Source organism: Sceloporus occidentalis, unplaced genomic scaffold (assembly GCF_023333645.1).
Source record: "Sceloporus occidentalis isolate IW3139 unplaced genomic scaffold, rSceOcc1.0.p SCAF_162, whole genome shotgun sequence".
Taxonomy (NCBI): Eukaryota; Metazoa; Chordata; class Lepidosauria; order Squamata; family Phrynosomatidae; genus Sceloporus; species Sceloporus occidentalis.
This window is the reverse complement of record NW_028317142.1, coordinates 922489-936818: the sequence shown is the minus strand read 5'-3', so window position 1 is coordinate 936818 and position 14330 is coordinate 922489. Positions and strand designations below refer to the sequence as shown.

Below are 14330 nucleotides of genomic sequence, written 5' to 3'. Positions count from 1 at the left end.
GAACTGTTCTATATATGAGTATTTTATTTTAACATCTGTCAAGTAATCCCTTATTCTGGATATTATTTTTATGATCTGGACAACTTGGTATCACTGCCACTCTAGGAGCACCTTTTTTCAATCAAACCTTAAAATAAGTTTTAGAATGACCTAAGCCTGGCGGGTAACATTAATTTAACACCATACTGCATTGTGGTAAGACAGAAGAACCCATGGAAGATCAGTAGCAACATTTCAGTGTGGCTATGGTAGAAAGGTGGCAGAACTTGCAAATTAATTAACTTTATGTTCAACTCTCTCTACCAAAGAGGTGCAGAAACTTAACAAAAGGTGAACAATAAATGAATATGGAAGAAGCTCAGAAAATTTAACTCGAGTAGGTGGGTTTATGAAAACATACAGTTTTTTGGAACTGCAATAAGTAATTTAGAACTAGCCCACTAAGAGCTGTGCACAACGCAGTCTGACTGCTCACGGTGGGATCTGTCCATCTTCCCTTTCCTGGGAACTCTTTTGCGTTCTGCCCAGAGACTTTGGGAGTCTGGATCTCCGGGTTGCCACCAGATAGCTCTGGGTCGAGGAAGAGGCAGTCAGATTCTCACGACTTGTTGCCCATTTCTCGTGGCCGAAGCAGGATCGCACATCGACATCAGCGGGACTTCCTACCGCATCCCGCAAAGGGCCATAAAGTTCCCAGGTAGGCTGATGATGCTCATAACATTTGTTGGATATAAGCTTATCACAATTTGTACACATGTGTACAGAATGTGTTTGCACATTAAACTATGTAAGTAAAACATATTATTTATAAACAATCAATAGGTCGTAAAGTCACATAAAAAGACTTCATAAAGCCCTCTAGGCACATTAACAAAACAAGTGTGTCCATTTTTGGCCATTTGAAATGTTGAAAACATACATTCCTTGGACTAAACACTAAATTGTGAACCACGTTGCTTATACGTTAAACAAATAATCCAACTTCAGAGCCTGCGGCGATTAAAAGAGTTGGATACAAAGAGCTGTGTTGTTTTTTTTAGTTAGAATTATATAACGATAAAGAAAGAACGCAAGATTAAATGGTGTCTCTTTGGATTTTATTTAGGAAAGTAAAAGCCATAGTCCAAAAATGTGGAGCATTCATTAAAATCTGTATTGAGAGGTGGAATAATTGGTCTAAAGTAAGCAAAAAGTAATCAAATGAGAGGAAATGTGCCAGGCGATTATAAATCAGGTGCAGGTGGAGGACAGATGGTCGATCACAGATGGGCCGTGGACCTTTAAGAATCCCAGTAAAAAGAGGTAAGGGGGCAGACACTTTCGGTTATAATGCTAACAGCTTAAATGAGCTGCTTCAGATGGGAGGTTTTTGAATGGATTTATTCTCTGCATAAAGGAGAAGTGACAGACGTGGCCATTCAAGCACAAAGGGTACAGAAAGCATCACAAATCTATGATTTGTTTTGTGGCTAGTAACAGGTTAATGCATGATCCCTAAAGAGAATCAAGTCATGAAAAACAAAAATGATGGGGGGATAATGACAGACATTAAATCACTAATGATCCTTCACCTTTGGAATCAGACTCGTTAGTTTTATCTACATTACATTTTAGTTTAAAGGGACAATCTGGTGTCCCATGCAGCCGGACCAACGCAGAACGCATATTCCAGTACTTAGGAAGTAAAAAAAAACCAAACAAAAAAAACTTGTACTCGTCTCAAGTAGGTGTGATTCAACTATGATTACCGCAGGGCCATTCAAGCTTGTTGGGTTTGACCTTTCATCATGTATAGCGAAGCCAAAGAGTTGGGACAAAAAACCTCTCTTACAAACTCTTCCGTTAACTCTCCCTTTAGTGAATAAACCTAAAAGACTCGCCAGCTGGATGTGGAAACGGCCAATGTAGCAGCTCTGATGTGCGGCCTCCCTGCAAAGTTTAACACCTTCTGCACATCATAAGCCCAGAGCACAGTCTAACACCTCCAATGCATTTGCAATCTACCCAGCACAATGCAATATATGTCCTTTCACATTGAACACTACACAGCCCAGTGAAATACTCGGAGAGGGCCGTTTAATGCCCCTGATGCACTGTATCTTCGTGGACAGTATACCAGGGCACATCTTTGGTATACTGAGCTAGTTATCTCATGCTATGTATGCCTATGTTTTTGGTGTTGTAAATAAATTCAAGAACGGCTGCCATGATAATTATTTCATGGGTGGTGACATTATGTTTGTTCCTGATTTTAAAACCTCACTATTCCCGATCTGAAGCACGTAATTCAGAGTCACCAAAGCAGATAACATTCGGTCTGATGGCAGATTTATTAGGTACAAGTGGATTGATAACATTCTTTATTTTGGAATAGGATGATGCTATAATTAAAGGTGCTGTTCCGTCTGCTCTGCGGAATTTAAAACTAACTAAATGCAGCATTAGAAACACCATTTTTCTTTCATCGTTGGTAGTCAATTTTGCTTTGCTCAAAAGTTGTAAGTAATGCGCGTTGGGTGTCACAAAAGCAAGGATATTTTGATAAACCTTCATAAAATGTTTGGTGTTAATTTTATGCAATTAATCCTTTAGAAGAATGAATAAATGGGCAGATATGTGAGGAGTTAATTGCCAACTCGATAGACAGTCGCAACTTGCTTCTGCATGTAATACAAACGACGATGCCCCCCTTGTCATACTGTTCCTTTAGTCTGTTTGAGTCAGGACCCCCTTATCACAAGGACAAGGGAAGAATGACTGGGACACGATGCTATCATTCTTATAGGTTTATGTGTGTTGTTCCCAAACGACTCTCTTCACATGTTTGCGTTGCCTTGGAAACACACGCTGGACCAGCATCTTCACTACAATGTGACATTTCACTTGTTGAAATGAACTAGATTTTTACTGGATAACAAGAAGAATAATAAGAAAATAAACACTGGGTATGATGAAACAAATTGCTGTTAAAAAAAACCAAAAAACAATAATATGTTAAGGCAACAAAACTGTGCATACCTTTATTCAAATTAATATGCCACAGAGGCAAATTAAAAAAAAAATAATGATTGGGACCGTATGGAGGCATTTAGGGTTTTGTCACAAACATATCTTCACTTCCCTGATCAACTGAAGATATACTAATGAAAAAATAAGTCCTGTGGTATCTTTAACATAGACAAAGCAGGGTTTTTTGTCACCCCAGTCTTTTCCCTGGGGTCACAAACTGAGTTTTAGGTTAAAGCCCAGAATATTACTCATCCTTATACTAGGGTGATCAATTAATTACATCCTATTAAGAGACATAATAAGGCACTTCTAGAATGACAGCGCAACTATTGCCCTCAAAGACTGATACCCCCTGCCAAACCTTTACCATAACCATGAAAATTGACCCTTTAACTCAATTGATGACCCTTCTGTGCCTTTGTTAACTTTAATAAAAGAATAGTGAGCAGATCGCAGAAAGTAACGCTGTGAATTGCTTACCATTGCTAATTATTGATGTCTTCTGAAAAAAAACAAAAACTTTCTATCAGATGATACAGAAGATTCTGTAATGTATCATATCAAATAGGATAGGAAGCCAATTAAATAGCATAATAAAGAAATTGAGGTCATGTGGCAAGCATAAAGTTGATGTATTCTACAAGAGGCCAATTCTATATATACAAAAGACCCAGCTGTGACCAGCAGGGCACAAAAGCCCCTTGCTACTGATAAGCAAGTTGACATTTTAATCTCACAGCTGATCCAATGCTTACATATCCCCTAGTCCTACTTGATTTTATTAGGAAGCCTGTAAAATACAATAACGAAACAAAAATGGATGGATGACTGTCTAGTTTCACACCATTACTAAAGACACTGTGTCACCAGCGGTGCTGGGAAATGCATGTGTTTCTATGGTAATTCAAACATTAATATTGCATGCATATGGGGCTATGTATCAGCTACAATATATAAAATACCTACAATGCTGGAGCCAGTCTGATACATTTGCAAGTTATGACAACAGTAAACCCATTAGTTGGGTGTTAAATATTTGCCTCCCCTGGCAGGTGTATGTTTACTATTATCTTTTTTTTTCTCAATAAACCCAAATAACACAAATAATCTTGTACATATAGAAGGGACAGTATCTGAATTATACGTAAAATATTAAAAAACAATGCCACAATAAACATTGATTTGTAATTATTTCACAACATGTCTGATATGCAGCTAGTTTTTCCAATAGTATCCTTTGCATTGCTGACCTATCCTCCTGTTTACAAGACTGTCATGGACAGTATTAAGTGTTACATACCATGAAGGGGACACCGAGACATTTTGGACAATGCTATCCTTCCAACTTTGTAGGAACAGTTTGGGGAAGACCCTTTTCCACTCCAGCAAAACTGGACGAGTTTGGTGTGGAAGAACTTGACCGAGCCATACAGAGCCCTGACCTCAAGCCCATCGAACACCTTTGGGATGAACTGGAACAGAGATTGTGAGCCAGGCCTTCTCGTCCAACATCAGTGCCTGACCTCACAAATGCTCTACTGGATGGATGGGCAAAAATCCCAGCAAAAAGCCTTTCCAAAGGAGTGAAAGCTGTTATAGCTCTAAAGAGGGGGACCAACTACATATTAATGTCTATGTACTGTTTTTGCTTGATTATATGACAAGGTTTTTACAGAGCAAATCATCTTATATTTGAGGTAGTCTTATAATCAAGACTACAAGACTAAGATCCAGATCTCCCACAGCGCTGCAGGGGACCTGGATCCTTCTCTCTGGCAGCTGGTGGACGTCTGAACGATGTGTGCAGACAACCTCCGCTGCTGCCGGCACTTCCTCTGGGGCTTCTATGACTGAGCGCCGGCGTCACATGACCTTCCGGTGCTCATTCATAAAAGCCCTGGCGGAAGTCCCGGGTAGCAGTGGAGGTTGTCTGCGCGCATCGCTATAATAACTCATCTTTGTATCAAGGGTTTGATCATTTGGTTTGCATGCAGTGGGTGAAGATTTTTTTCATGGCCCAGAAAGGACTCACAATTATCACAGCTTGGCATCTGCCTAATAAGCATACCTAGAAACTTTCTAAATGAGCTAACCCTGAGATTCTTTAAATATTACCCCTCTACTCACCCATCTGGAAGTTTCCATGTAGCGACTGATCAAATGGCTGTAACACCAGCCCTCATGGAAACCTTGACTTGTCATTATTTAAAAGTACGTTGCATTCAACCAGGGATATCAACACTAATTAGGACTAGATGTCAACAGATCAATATAGACCATGGATGAGTCAGCTCATGATGGGTCTCCACTAAAACATCTGGGGCAAAGCTCAAAGAAGGGAAGCCCCAAACGCTACTTCAATATGATGACCGGGTTCAGCAAACAAATAGAGTAACTGGTAGCATTTTTCCCTGTACGCATTTGGCAGAAAATCCCTGCTGAACCTCCTGATGCCTAGAATAACCCCCAAACTTCTCATTCACATCACAGTACCAGTCATCTGACTATAGGTTACACAGAGACAAGGACCAATTATAGGATAAGAAGAAAAAAAGGTAATAATCAAGTACTTTTCCTAGAAGTGGAGTATGTATACTGTAGAACTAAAAAATAACCCATTCTGCCGGGTCCATAATGTCACTAAAGGTGCTGTATCTCCTATAAATATTGTATCTCAGCATATAACTATCATTATATTCTCCACATTTTATATAGATAAATATAAATATTTTTAACTAAATCATGTGTACCAATGAAATATATTATAAATGCAATTCTTAGTAATCTGTGCTTAGGTGGCAACATCGCTATAAGGCCAATCACCTGCCAGCATATCATTTGATAAAACAGCAGAGAACAAATCACCAATACTGTAGTTGGAAAAAACACACCCCTTAAGAAATCGTTTAACGGCTAACATCGGTGTTTAAAAAAGCAATAGTGTTCTACCCGGGACGATAACATGCTACATTTATTTGCACTCTATTTTATTTTAAAAGTATTTTATTTCCTTAACAGATGGTAAGACATCATCAACATGAGATTTCACTGCCTCCACGAGCCTCTATTAAAACGTAATGTACAATATTGGCCTTTAAACATGTGTGAAAACAGGAAGAGGTCTGGATTAGTAAAGTGAAATGTATGAGATAAGGGAGGCACAATAAGATGAAATGTATGAGGCACAATAAGATGATAGGGCCTGCAGGAAGTCAATAAACGTGTGTAAAGAGGACATTCTCTCTAGTTATTATTATTTATTGATTTATAAAGTCCCATCATATTCTTCTGTGCTGTAGAATGGGATGCAGGAAGGACCTTCTTCGTGCATTGGCCAATTTAAGCATGCCGTACTCCATCCTATATAATTATATACTGTATATAAAGAGCTGTGCAAATTACAAACACATAGGTTGAAAATCAAGCACTAATCCTGTACCATGGAGTGACAGGTGGTGCTTGCCTAAAGATATTAAAACTTTCTGGCATGGCGTTTGGGTAACTGATACGGCAGTAAGTCTTCTAGCAGTCAAAAGGCCAAAAAATGAGATAACACAGGGAAATTGATGTTTTTCTGGCCTCTTTTTACAGTCCACCAGATCACGAGTTGCTGTATTGGGTATAATGAATTAGAAGGTACATTACCATTCAAAAGTTTGGGGCCACTTAGAAATGCCCTTACTTTTCAAAAGAAAAGCAACTGAAATGGATGAGAAACATGGTGTAGACATTAATGTTGTAAATGACTATTGTAGCCGCAAACGATTTTTTAAATGGAATATCTTCACAGGTGTACAGACCATTAGAAATCCGTTTGGAATTATGTTACATCTAGAAATGTACCTCCTCTAAACCAAGCGTATATAGGATACTTGGATTCCCCCTCCATACAAAGGGTTAATTTGCATGTTCACAGAAAATCCAGTATGACCTACTAAACAGTATAAGTACACCTCCCCCTCCGCTGCTCCCGCACTTGATGAGAAATGAATACGCTCAATGAAAGGTCCAGTACTATGGGGATTTATCCCACTGTTAGTCAATTTATCTCTGACACGCTGCTCATTATCCTGGAAGGCTGCTAGAGCTACTGGAGAAGCGAAGCCCGTCCAACCCAAACGCAAGTCTGCACAACATGAAAGATCACTTCGGTGGGGACGGTTTTCTCGCTTACAGCTCAATAACGGATACGCAATCTTTTATATGAAGAGCTACGCTGCTGGACAGCCGAACCGAACAACTTCATGCAAAATGAACAAGAATACTGCACCGTTACATGAAACTCTTGGATTTAGAATAAGACGGGCTGGTTGCTGTACTATAAAGCAGCGTTGGAATTTGGGGCTGAATTCTAAATTGAATCTAGTTTGAATGGCAATTGCTTTTCATTTGTTACACTTGCCTATACAGCAGAACAGTATCAAACCGGCATGGAGATGCAGTGGACTAAGGGTCAAGCACCCAATCCTACAGTGCTGAATGAGAAACGGAATTAAGAGAATACTAGTAGCAACACACAAAGTTGGAGGCTTAGGTTATATTACAGTTTGAAATGATAAAAAATATGTTCCCTTCCCCCAATCTCCCTGCAGAGTGTTTTTATGGGAAATACATGCATCGTCTTGAATGCCCTTTTATTGATCCAGGACATTAGTCTGTCTTGTCAATCATAAACCCAGCTGTCAGAGGAGAAGTGCACGTGAATCATGCCAGACCCCTACGCATGTGAGCGCTGATGCCTGTGAAATGCTTTGGGAAAATGGGTATGACTATCCTGTTTCATTACATAATGCTATGGATCCTGTAGGTTTAGCTCCTGTGGAGCTGCACTGACCCTAGAAGCTACCAGTTGGACAACAATGGCTTGGCAGGCCGTGCTTTGACTTCGACGAAAGCTCACCGTCCAATAACTAGAATGGGAACTCTACTGAGCGTATGCAAAAAGTGTACTGATGAATGCTCCCTGCGTGCAGAAGAGGCAGCGGGGGGAGGAGTCAAATATGACCAAAAAAGCATTTTCCAATTTCCATGCAATGAAACTCACTGGAATCCATGCAATGAGGACTCCAATATGCATTTAACATGAAAATGGAGCTAGGCTGATCCTTTAAGGGCCAAGATAATTATTTTCAGGCTGTATAGGCAGCTATTTGGTTGCAGTTGAGCCCTGAATTTTTGCAGTGGAGTCAAAGAGAAAACAGTTTATTGGTATAAGTGACAGGCATGACTGCTAGTCTATGTTTAGCTATTCGCAGAGCAAATACACATTACTTTTAAAATAGCCTTTACTGAAATACAGATACACGAAGGGCTGTTAAGGGCTGTCTCTAGATCATTAGAGGTGTAACTCATATAGGACAGTGTCATTCCATGCAGTTGTCGTGTAAGGAAGACAATGAAAACAGTTTATATAAAATGTTAATTATTTTAAATCAATTTAACAGCGCAGTGAAGTTGTTGAGTACAGCTGTATGTGTGTCAAGGACTGAAGTCAAGAGGATAATATTGCAAACATTCACTAGCATGAGGTTATTAAATCTTTTGCCATAATATGTTTGAATCCAACAAGAACAGCCCAAGGTTTACGGTATATGGAAATCCTACTTCCAGCTAGCCATTTGCTGTCTATCTCTCCTCCAGGAGAGGTAATCCAGTGCTGAATCGCCAATTCCAGGTACAAGGACTAAGAATCAGTCAAGCAGCGGAATGTGAATCAATAAGATATTTTGGGTCTTAATAAAAGTGAATTAAGCAGCACAATGAGGTGGTAAGGAATCTGAACTGAGGACTCTGGGATGTTGGAAAATATGGATGGAGGATCACAGCTCCCGATCCCCATCTTATTTACATCTTTGGGTTCTGGCGTTTTCAGTTTTATTCTCATATAACACTTGACGGATTAAAATTGGTATAGTAACACTGGTTAATTACTGTCAATGAGAGGTATTTCTTTAAACTTGTATAAAATACAACATACCCCAACAGCCACAAGAGACCCAGGATGGAATAACAGCACAATGTATACCCTGTGACTTGTCAACGAGATATTATTGCGTATATATATATATATATATATATATACACACACACATACATACACACAAGAGCCAACCTGAGCCTGTATGTAGATATCCTCCCTTAAGCATGTTTATTGGCAGTAGGTGTCATACACACACATACAGTATATGTATACACACACTACATATGGTGTCCTTGGGAGTGACTGAGCGTGCCGGTATACAGCTCAGTATCATTGATTTAACTGGAAAGCATGTGAAGGTCTCTGCTTTTTAGCCGGGTACCAATAAGCCACGGCATTGTTCATTTCACGGGGAAGTGGTTCTGTGTGACGGGGGCAGGGTAATAACGACTCACTGCTCATTGTCTCTGCTAGTGTCGTGAAGGATATAACAAAAATAGATTTCAGGGAGTCTAGTAACACGGGCATATTACTTACACAGCAGTATTCAAAATGATCATTTCAAAAGATGCTGACAAAAGCCATGGGTTAAAGGGAAATAATATATCAAGCACTCATTACAGGTATGTTTCCCGTTGTACACCATGTAGTCCTCTTCTGCTACAGGTCTGAGCACAGTTGTAGCATGTCTGAAGTAATCAACGAAACGGGGTTGCTATGAGCTGCCATCTTTCTTCTAGAACGCAGGTGAGGTAGCCTAAACTCTTAGAAATGGTCTTATCGCCATAGCATCCATGGTGATGCTTCCTGCTGATTGGACCATTTATATAAAATATAGCATTATTTATACAATATAAAAAAAAGCATATATCATCTAACGTTATGTGAAACAAAATGGCTACTCAACAAGCCCTGGGTTGAAAATGTTTCTAAAAATAAGAAAAAAAGGTGTCACTTGATGGCATTAGGTTGGAGAATAAATATCGGGTATCGTTTCCAGTGGATACCTTGAATGATTTTTCTGAAATCACAGTTTTCTACTTGAAAAAACCCACGTTCTATTGATATCTGTCATCGTAATGACATAGCTGATCTTTTTCCTTTGCTCCTCCATCTTCCATCATCATCATAGGGAATAATACATTAATACATCAAAGGTCCTTTCAGCATAGGGGTCAAAGGGGGTCTTAGTTCCCTGGGGTTCTGATTTCTCTCTATATCTAAAGACCTGTTAAGGTTAAAAATTCACTAGTTGCTGCTGCTATGGCAACAGATGGATGTTGCATCACCAACATAATTTTATTTATTATAGATTTTTGAAGTGCTGTCAGATCTTGATTTCCTGAAACAATTAAGTTTTACAGATAATGCATCCTCTAATTAGCAAAATAACTGATAGATGCAAAGGTGTTCTTTTTCTTTTGTGGCCATAAACTGTAATTGGATGTCACTGCGTTTTACTACACTGTAAATATATAAAATAACTAGAATAACTGTTTATTTCTAATCTACAGTTAAAGACTCATTATATACATTAAAGTGATTGGTGATACGAAGCAATGTATATTCACGTTGTTTATTAAGTAAACTTTTATTAACTAGATTTACTTATGTCTTATATAATTAGTATTTAATCTTCTTATTTAAGACCATTACAATGCTTATGAAGACTACAGGACATTCTTAGGGGAAGACGGTTTGTTCTATTGATGGAAGTCCTCTTGGCATCACTAGACTATTCCCTTTAAAACTACCCTATAGACATACAGGTAGGTCCACAAAAGGTGCGTCAAGATGCCCACCTTCGCAGGTAGCAGGTGAGCGGGTCTACTGACGTCAGTGGGCGGTCTGCTGATGTAATGTAACGTGCTAGGAGAAGAAGGGGGCGAGGAGTGACCCGGAAAAGCAGCGCTTTGCCCGGAGGTACATGTATGTCCTGACCACATCGTCAGCAGAAGCTAATCACAGTGCAGGGGTGATTGAGAGAGAAGAGATTGAGAAACAACCTTTCTACCTCTTCTCACAATGGGAAATAAAAGTAAGAGTACAGTAAGCTCAGTGTTGTCATTGTACATCTTATGCCAGTAATGTCACCGGAGATCTCTTGAGATCTCTATCCATTTAATCCAATAATTTTTTTTTTTTTAAGTTTGTAGTTCAAACAATTAGCATTGTTGCCAAAGTCTGGTCTATAGAATATTTTAAGCATATACCCAAATAAATGAAGCCTGTCTGAAACCTGGGTCTCCATTGCGACCCGGCAGTTGTTCCTAATGCTGGCAACTTAACCTTCTGACAGCAACCTTAAGAAATGATAAAGAGATTCTCTTTATTCAGTGTAAGTAGGACACTATCTGGACCCAGTTCTATTGGCCCGAAGGGTTGAACGATGTTGCTTTCTTTGCAAACTTGGCTCCATCTATTTTCTGAAAAATACTTCATTGTCCAGATTGCAAAATGTGCCATTTTTTTACCGTCATTGTTTGCTGGGTGCGATCTACTTATATTGTCAACCTTGTATTTGATCATTTCTGTTCTATATGTTTCTCTGTTTCAGCGTCATTACTCTAAGCAATAGGCACCTGTTAACTGTGTGGGGTTTCAATACAATCGTTATTTGTACCATCTCCAATGCACGTCATTTACTTCTCTGGATAATCTGTCATGCTGTCACTATTCTGCTGGCCTAGATGTATCTGGTGGCATTCTAGGTGGCTGAGAGAGAGGAATGCCCAGGAAGAACTTGCAAACTGTTTATGGCCATTCCTTATGGTACATCCCCAAAAGCTATAAATCAAAGTTCAGTTTTTAACAAAAACTAGAAAAAAACTAATGCAGGAGGTGAGCATCCCTGGTAAAGATGCCATGCCTAGGGGCCCATGGGCAAAACACGGCTGTACATGGACTCTGCAGTGGCTTGTTAAGTGATTGTTAACACACAATACCCCCTGCAGACATGACTCAAATACCATTAAAATTAGACGGAATCAGGTAGGTCTGTCAAAGTGACTAGCCATAACCATTTGTGTTTAAAATGCGTGATTTGCTGATTTTAAAGGATTAGTAGCAACGTGGTCATCGTGGCAATCTGATTCTGTAGTGGGAAGCATAGTAAAGACGCAAGTTATCATACTTTCAGGATTTAGGGTTTATAAACATGGAGTGTTTAGCTAATGTATCGGTTTGTCTTAGTCTGTCAATTCTAGTTTTATCATCACCGTTGAATGTATGTATTGTAAGAAGCACTGTGTAAACTGTTGGCGCTACATAAATAAAAGATGATAAATAATAATTAGTAATAGACAGTGTTTGTACTGTAAAAAGTGATGCATAAACTGCTGGTGCTTTATAAATAAAAGATAATTAATAATAGATCCTTTTGATGTATGTATTGTAATAGATCATTTGTATGTATGATGAAGTATAAATAAAAGATAATATTTGGCAGCTGGAGTGTATAGAGAAGATAGTGCGGTTCTCTGCTGTTATCATTGGGATATGGAAAGTCATCTCTTCCTTAATAATAATAATATTGATAATTATAACAATGATAATTCCTTGCTGTGGCTCCTCGCTCTACACCCACCTTGAGATAGTCATTCTCTGAGCGCAGCTCCTCCACCTCCCTGAGCAGCTCCTCATCTTGCCCCGGACCGTCTGCCGCGGGGCCCCTGGCGGACGCGCTCCCAGCCTCCCTTGATCCACCGCTGGGGGGCGCTCCGTGTTGCCTCTCGAGCCCTGCGTTCAGCACTATCACCGGCACTGCAGCCGCCACCTGCTCGCTGGACCCTGACTCATTGTCGCTGCTGTGAGCCGGCAGCGGCCGGTGCTCATCGGACAGCGGCTCCGAGGGGCAATCGGAGAGGTCGGAGCTGCTGTCGGTGTGGCTGACCCGCACCAGGCTGCTGCAAAGACCCTGAACCGGGATGTTGGAGCGCTGCACCCTTCTGCGGCTGGCACCTGCTGCTGCCGGCTGGGGGGAGGAGGGCGCATGAAGCAGGGGTTGCTCCCTCCGGCTGTTGCCCCCTTTCCAGCCGGTCTCTCCGGGTCCATGGGATGGCCTGGACGCCCTCTTATTAGTAAGGGAGGCTTTGGCAGTGCTGGGTTTTGCCGGGCTGGGTTTCTCTTTGGCTCCGGGGGCACTGCGCCTGGACAAGCGGCTGTGGGGGCTCCCGACCCCGGCCGACGGATGCCTGACACTACTGCTGGGGGACTTGGGGGGCAGAACCGAGGGCTTAGCAGGAGGTCCTCTGGTGTGACTGTCCCTCAAGAAGGGTCTGGCAGGAGAAGGCGCTCGGTTCAGCCTCTTCTTCTCAGCCTGGGCAAGGCTCTGCAGCCGGGGCTCGGTATTTAAAGTCTCCATCTGATGCTGCAGCAGGGACCGGACCCTACCCCAGCCCGCCGGCTATCCGGGCTGTGTCACTACTACAACACTACAGCATCCAAGCAGTATCCCGGCGCACCTTCTCATCACTTCTCGTGCAGCTCCCAGCCGCTTCCACTCATTGTAATTACAGGCAACGGAGCCCCGGATCGCTCCAGTCCCGGTCGCTTCCTAGCCGGCTGTTGCAGTCCAAGGCGATCGCTTGTTTCCCGGGAGCAGAATCTTCCTACTTATTCATCACGCATACAGATCCGCCGACACGGCCGGCATCCATCCTCCAGCACCGGCTTCTCTCCCCGTCTGCCCTTTCCTCCTCCTCTTGTAAATCTGCAAACGCTGCTGTCTCTCCCCCCGCTCGCTGCACATGCGCCCCTGTGCGTACACCGCCAGCACTCCCCGTGTGTTCGGCGATGCGCACACATGCGCTGCACACATTAGTCATCACACAATATAAACACTGGATTGCCGCTCCACGCAGTGTGTACAACATCAGCACACAAACTACCGTATTTGCTCGATTGTAACACGACCCTGATTATAAAACGACCCCCCAAATCTGAATATTAATTTAGGAAAAAAAGAAAAAGCCTTAATATAAGACGACCCTATAGGAAAAAAGTTTTACCAGTAAATGTTAATTCATATAAACAATTTTTTTTAATAAAAGCTATGATTGAGAAAAATATTTTGGTTTATTTCCTTCTATTTTCCAACCTGCCCCCCCCAGTTATGCACATCTGCCCCAGAAATGCCTTATACCCCCTATATGCCACTGTGCCCCATGATATGCCTTTTAACCCTATATGCCACTGTGCCCCATGATATGCCTTTTGACCCCCTATGTGCCACTCTGCCTCCAGAAATGCCTTATACCCCTATATGCCACTCTGGCATTAAGAGGGTTAAAAGGCATATTATGGGGCAGAGTGGCATATAGGGAGGTTTAAGGCATTTCAGGAGGCAGAGTGGCGTATAGAGCGTTAAAAAGGCATTTCTGGAGGCAGAGTGGCATTAAGG

The 14330-nt window shown here is 41.3% G+C and overlaps 1 protein-coding gene across 1 annotated transcript in view; it reads right to left on the bottom strand.

The window, feature by feature from the left end:
• Window positions 1-12569, bottom strand: part of LOC149279543 (microtubule cross-linking factor 1-like) — a 55128-nt gene extending 42559 nt beyond the window's left edge. Inside the window, exon 1 of the mRNA XM_089501055.1 lies at window positions 12516-12569. The gene's annotated coding sequence lies outside the window, so the exon portion shown is untranslated. The remainder of the gene's footprint in view (window positions 1-12515) is intronic.
• Window positions 12570-14330: the final 1761 nt, after the last annotated feature.